The sequence below is a fragment of the Procambarus clarkii genome, chromosome 1 (genome assembly GCF_040958095.1).
Source record: "Procambarus clarkii isolate CNS0578487 chromosome 1, FALCON_Pclarkii_2.0, whole genome shotgun sequence".
In the NCBI taxonomy this organism is placed as follows: Eukaryota; Metazoa; Arthropoda; class Malacostraca; order Decapoda; family Cambaridae; genus Procambarus; species Procambarus clarkii.
The window spans coordinates 36,437,035-36,444,211 of record NC_091150.1 but is presented as its reverse complement, the minus strand read 5'-3'; the positions used below and the strand labels follow the sequence as shown (position 1 = coordinate 36,444,211).

At 42.5% G+C, this 7,177-nt stretch overlaps 1 protein-coding gene across 1 annotated transcript in view; it reads right to left on the bottom strand.

Annotated features, from left to right (window-relative positions):
• The window catches only part of LOC138363029 (uncharacterized), a 26,854-nt gene that overhangs the window by 19,278 nt on the left and 399 nt on the right, over positions 1-7,177 (bottom strand). The window lies entirely within an intron of this gene.

Here is a 7,177-nt window from a genome sequence, read left to right as displayed (position 1 = left end):
AGAAACAGAGACAGAGACAGAGACAAAGAAAGAGAGAAAGAGAGAGAGAGAGAGAGAAAGAGAGAGAGAAACAGAGACAGAGACAGAGAGACAAAGAAAGAGAGAAAGAGAGAGAGAAAGAGAGAGAAAGAGAGAGAGAGAGAGAGAGAGAGAGAGAGAGAGAGAGAGAGAGAGAGAGAGAGAGAGAGAGAGAGAGAGAGAGAGAGAGAGAGAGAGAGAGAGAGAGAGACAGAGAGAGAGAGATAACATTCATAACATTAAAAATAATAGATCAAACGCTTAAAATGCAATAACAAATGAATAGAAAAATAAAAATGAGACAATTTTGTTGAAAAAAAAAACAATTTTAAGAAATATGGACAAGTATTGTATTGGTTTGCCAGTGTGAAGGTTAGGTTAGGCCACTTGGGGTCAACACCCCTCCATCACCCTCCCTCACTCTCTCCCTCCCTCCCTCCCTCATCATTCCTCCGCCCTCCTTCTCTCCCCCCTCCCCCCCTGTCTGTCCACTTTGCCTCATTCCTCCCTCTCACCAAACACCTCTTCGTCCGATAATGGAAAAGAGAGTTTTGATTGATGGTATCATTTAGGATGATGGTCGGTAGGCTTCGTGTGTGTGTGCGTGCGTGTGTGTGTGTGTGTGTGTGTGTGTGTGTGTGTGTGTGTGTGTGTGTGTGTGTGTGTGTGTGTGTGTGTGTGTGTGTGTGTGTGTGTGTGTTCTCCATTAAATATATTCAACAACCCAGTGTTTCCATTCTATTCCTTTCTACTTACCTCCCTATTCCCTCGTTTTCATATATCTCTCCCCCTCTTTCTCTATCCTCCCCTTTCCCATCCCCCTCTCTCCCTCTTCTGTCTATGTCTCCCCCCCCCCCATTAGTAAACACGGAGTTGAATCAAACACGACAAAAGCCATGTTAATGTATATTTAATTTCCCTTGGCGTTTGAGATGTCGTTTTACTCCACACACACACACACACACACACACACACACACACACACACACACACACACACACACACACACACACACACACACACACACACATTCATATAACATTTTACACCTATCTACCCGCCTTTCCCTTTACCTATTCACTCATTTGCCTCCTCCCTCCCTCCCTCAACCCCTGCTTCCTTCTTTCCTTCTCTTTCTGCCTCTCCTTTTCCTTCATTTTCCCTCCGTTTTCCCTGCCTTGGGAGGCCAGGACAGCAACAAAACTATTTCCTTTCCATTTGCTTCCACTCTCTCTCTTCCCTGTTCTTTAAAACTTAATGCCCTCCCGTTCTTTGCTTCTCCCTTCTCATCTCTCTCTCTCTCTCTCTCTCTCTCTCTCTCTCTCTCTCTCTCTCTCTCCCCCCCAGCTTACCATCTCAGGTGAAGGAGAGATGTGTCACGCTGTCACTTACCTGCAAAAGAGAAAACTATTTAAGAAATGTGTCACACTGACCATTGAGGATATATATATATATATATATATATATATATATATATATATATATATATATATATATATATATATATATATATTTATATATATATATATATATATCAATCTTTGGACAACACCCACCAGTGGGACTCGAACCCAGAAAGCACAACTACCTTCCAGTAGCTGCCATAACTAGTATGCTTTAACCCACTACACCATCAGACAATGGTGTAGTGGGTTAAAGCATAAGCATGGTGTAATGGTGTCTGATGGTGTAGTGGGTTATAGCATACTAGTTATGGCAGGTGTGTGTGTGTGTGTGTGTGTGTGTGTGTGTGTGTGTGTGTGTAATTACCTAAGTGTAATTACCTAAGTGTAGTTACAGGATGAGAGCTACGCTCGTGGTGTCCCGTCTTCCCAGCACTCTTTGTCATATAACGCTTTGAAACTACTGACGGTCTTGGCCTCCACCACCTTCTCACTTAACTTGTTCCAACCGTCTACCACTCTATTTGCGAAGGTGAATTTTCTTATATTTCTTCGGCATCTGTGTTTAGCTAGTTTAAATCTATGGCCTCTTGTTCTTGAAGTTCCAGGTCTCAGGAAGTCTTCCCTGTCGATTTTATCAATTCCTGTTACTATTTTGTACGTAGTGATCATATCACCTCTTTTTCTTCTGTCTTCTAGTTTTGGCATATTTAATGCTTCTAACCTCTCCTCGTAGCTCTTGCCCTTCAGTTCTGGGAGCCACTTAGTAGCATGTCTTTGCACCTTTTCCAGTTTGTTGATGTGCTTCTTAAGATATGGGCACCACACAACAGCTGCATATTCTAGCTTTGGCCTAACAAAAGTCATGAACAATTTCTTTAGTATATCGCCATCCATGTATTTAAATGCAATTCTGAAGTTAGAAAGCATTGCATAGGCTCCTTGCACAATATTCTTAATGTGGTCCTCAGGTGATAGTTTTCTATCTAGAACCACTCCTAGATATCTTTCTTTATCAGAATTCTTTAAAGATTTCTCACATAATATATAGGTTGTGTGGGGTCTATGTTCTCCTATTCCACATTCCATAACATGATATTTATTAACATTAAATTCCATTTGCCAAGTGGTGCTCCATATACTTATTTTGTCCAGGTCTTCTTGAAGGGCATGACAGTCATCTAAATTTCTTATCCTTCCTATTATCTTAGCATCATCAGCAAACATGTTCATATAATTCTGTATACCAACTGGTAGATCATTTATGTACACAATAAACATCACTGGTGCAAGAACTGAACCCTGTGGTACTCCACTTGTGACATTTCTCCATTCCGATACATTGCCTCTGATTACTGCCCTCATTTTTCTATCAGTCAGAAAATTTTTCATCCATGATAGAAGCTTACCTGCCACCCCTCCAATATTTTCCAGTTTCCAGAACAACCTCTTATGTGGAACTCTGTCGAAAGCCTTTTTTAGGTCCAGATAGATGCAGTCAACCCAGCCATCTCTTTCCTGTAATATCTCTGTGGCCCGATCATAGAAACTGAGTAAATTCGATACACAGGATCTTCCTGATCGAAAACCATACTGTCTGTCTGATATTATATCATTTCTCTCCAGGTGTTCTACCCATTTAGTTTTGATTAGCTTTTCCAATACTTTCACTATTACACTTGTCAATGATACAGGTCTATAATTGAGGGGGTCTTCCCTGCTGCCACTTTTGTAGATTGGAACTATGTTAGCCTGTTTCCACACGTCTGCTACGATTCCTGTACACAGGGATGCCTGAAAGATCAGGTGAAGTGGAATGCTGAGCTCAGATGCACATTCTCTCAGAACCCATGGTGAAACGCCATCTGGGCCAGCTGCTTTGTTCCTCCCGAGCTCCTTTAGCATATTTTCCACTTCATCTCTAGACACCTCTATCCGCTCTATGTTGTTCTCTGGAATTCTTATTGTGTCTGGTTCTCTGAAGATTTCATTTTGTACAAACACACTTTGGAACTTTTCATTTAATGTTTCACACATTTCCTTTTCATTTTCCGTGAATCTGTTTCCCATTTCCAACCTCTGGATATTATCCTTTACCTGCAATTTGTTGTTTATGAATTTGTAGAATAGGCCCGGTTCTGTTTTACATTTATCTGCTATCCCTTTTTCAAAATTTCTTTCTGCCTCTCTCCTTACTGCTGTATAATTGTTTCTCGCATCTTTGTATCGCTGGTATGTTTGGGGGTTTGGCCTCTTCCTATACTGATTCCATTTTTGTGTCTTTTGGTCTCTTGCCCTCTCACAATTTCTGTCGAACCAATCCTGTTTTCTGGTCCTGCATCTCTGTTTTGGTATGAATGTTTGTGTGCCTTCCTCGTATAGTTTTAAAAATTTGGCATACATTTCATTTACTTCCCTGCCTAGCAACAATTCTGTCCAATTACACTCATTAAAAAAATTTCGAAGTTCCCCATAGTTGCCTCTCTTTAAATCGAGTTTATCAACTGTTTCAATGTCCCCATTTTCTTCTAGATGATATCTTAAAGCATATTTAATGTCTAACAGGACGTGATCACTCTTTCCCAAGGGAGGAAGGTACTGGATGTCAAAAATCTCTTCTTCTTTCCTGGTGAATACTAGATCCAGTACTGACGGTATATCTCCTTCCCTCATTCTTGTGGCTTGCTTTATGTGTTGATACAAGAATGTCTCCAGAATGAGGTTCACAAATCTGCATGTCCAAAAGTCCTCCGTTCTTGCTTCATAGGCCTCCCAGTCTATTGCTCTAAAGTTGAAGTCCCCCAGTATCAACAGTCGTGATTTATCTTTATCTGCTTGTACAATAATATCTCTCATGACCATTATGAGGCCCTCTCGTTTGTCATCCAGTTCTTCCTTTGTCCACGTGTTGCTTGCTGGTGGGCTGTAGGTATTTACAATTATCAGGTTATCATCCTGATTCCAGACCTGCAATGCCATTATGTCAATATCTCGAGGGTTTTCAAATATTAACTCTTTTACCTTCAGGTGTTTTTTCACCAGTACAGCCACTCCTCCTCCCTTCCTAGTTTTCCTGTCACGTCTCCAAACTGAGTAGCCTCTTGGGAATATGACTTCATTTATTATATTTCCTTCAAGTTTCGTTTCTGATAATGCAACAATATCTGGGACCCTAAGCTGGATTATATCTTGCAACTCCAAAGTTTTTGACCTCACTCCATCTATGTTGGTATATACAATTTTCAGGAACATGTTCCCTTTTCCTTTGCTCTTTACTCCCCCTTCCACTACTGATCTTGTTGCTTTGTTTTTATGTACCATTTCACAAGCTTTCCAGTCCTTGTCACTTTGTAAAAAAAAGAATTTCTGTCTTCTTCATTTCTATCCCCATTTAGTGTGTGTGTGTGTGTGTGTGTGTGTGTGTGAAGGATGAACGGTACTATGTCTAATGTGAAAATACACATATTGTAGTTCATGTGGCTTTTGTGTTTATGTAGCTATTGTGTATAGTTGTTTATATGGCTATTATGTACGGGGCGTACACAATAGCCCCTCCCTCACCACAACAACTACCCCTCCCCCCTCCCCCTCACCCCCCTTCCCCTCCCTACCATCACAACCCTCCACCCCCCACAATAACACCCCCCCCCCACCATCACAACACTCCACTCCCCAATCATAACACCCCTTCCCCCTCTATGACTGAAGGTGTAGCCAACATGTAATTACCTAGAAACAGTATTACGCTCACAGAGTTAAACTGAGGCGCTCAATTTTTGTGATATATATATATATATATATATATATATATATATATATATATATATATATATATATATATATATGTGTGTGTGTGTGTGTGTGTGTGTGTGTGTGTGTGTGTGTGTGTGTGTGTGTGTGTGTGTGTGTGTGTGTGTGTGTGTGTGTGTGTGTGTGTGTGTAAATTGTGCCCTTTCTTCTTCCTTTTTTCTTCCTTCTTTGCCTCTCCATATCTCTCACTATGTAGCTCTGTATTTCTCTGTCACACACACCGTCTCTCTCTCTCACTCTCTCTCTCTCTCTCTCTCTCTCTCTCTCTCTCTCTCTCTCTCTCTCTCTCTCTCTCTCTCTCTCTCTCTCTCTCTATTCCCCCTCTCTTTCTCTTCTCTTTATCTCTCTCGCTACCTTTCTCTCTCCAAATAAAATCACAAGACTAGTGGAAAGTGAGAAAATTGCTCTAAGTATCCTTAATGGCGACAATTGACTGTAAAATGAGTCCAACAACAGCCAGTGAGAATCTTTTTCGTTCGCACTAAATCCTCCTTTGTCTATATTCCTGTGTGTGTGTGTGTGTGTGTGTGTGTGTGTGTGTGTGTGTGTGTGTGTGTGTGTGTGTGTGTGTGTGGGTGGGTGGGTGGGTTTGTGTGTGTGTGTGTGTGTGTGTGTGTGTGTGTGTGTGTGTGTGTGTGTGTGTGTGTGTGTGTGTGTGTGTGTGTGTGTGTGGGTGGGTGGGTGGGTTTGTGTGTGTGTGTGTGTGTGTGTGTGTGTGTGTGTGTGTGTGTGTGTGTGTGTGTGTGTGTGTGTGTGGGTGTGTGTATGTGTGTGGGTGGGTGGGTGTGTGGGTGGGTTTGTGTGTGTGTGTGTGTTTGTGTGTGTGTGTGTGTGTGTGTGTGTGTGTGTGTGTGTGTGTGTGTGTGTGTGTGTGTAAGTGTAAGTGTGAACATCAATTTTATGATCGTTTAAAGAAGATTCATGTTAATTCACATATAGTTCGTGTAAAAAAAAAAATAGGCATCTCTAGGAACTATGAGCTCTGATAACAGTCACCTGCGTATCAGTCGAGCCAGTTGGGTACTGGCAATCACATCATGCTCGAATTTCATTGGCTACCATGAGCGAGGTTAAGTTGCTATATAGAGCCAGTCAGAGAAACGGATATAGAGTCAATCTACAAAGAGTCACTTCGCTAACCTAACCAAGACGGGCTCTCACGAGCCTATCATCTTAGTCCCAGCTGGAGTCTTTAGCAATAGTTATCTTAATTGTTATAGAAAGACGTTTTTTGTTATGTTCGAAGGCTGGTTAACTACCCGAATCACTGTAGAAAATTGCTTTATGGCTATGTTATATGAGGCAATGAGGAACAAGGATACCAACGAAAGGAGAGATGCCGAGTCATTCCTCTCATAGTGTCGGAACCGTTTGGGAATTTTTCCACGCCTTGGAGTCGAGGCGCGTTCCTCCAGAGTGTATCCGGAACCACTTACAGGGTGTTGGATCTTCCTTCTTAAAGGTGGAGGCTATACCCCCCTCCCCCCCTTTACCCTGAGGCAAGGTCAAGACGCAAGGTCAAGAGGCACCTTGGGATCGAACGCCAGTAATAGCGAGGAAAGTTATAACAAGATAGCAGTGACCAACCCTGCCCCTACCTGCCCCCAGCTCCTTCGCTATCCTCCTCCTCCCATTGTCCACACCTAACCCCCATCCCCCCCCCCCCTATTTCTCCACACCCATCTATCCACCCTCCCCCCAGCCACACCTGTCCCCCCCCCCTCCTCCTTCTGAGGGCGTGGGAGGGCGGTAATGTCACTATGGCGTGACTTGGATGGATTCCCGTCTGCCACAAACGGGATTTTTTGGAGCCAGATCATGACCGATTTTGGACGGTAATTTGATCGATTTCTTTTTTTTTCCCATTTGTATAGATTACTGAAGAGCTGTGGTTGTTTCTTGTTTTGGTTAGGGTTAAAGAGACGAAGTAGGGTGAGAGAGAGAGA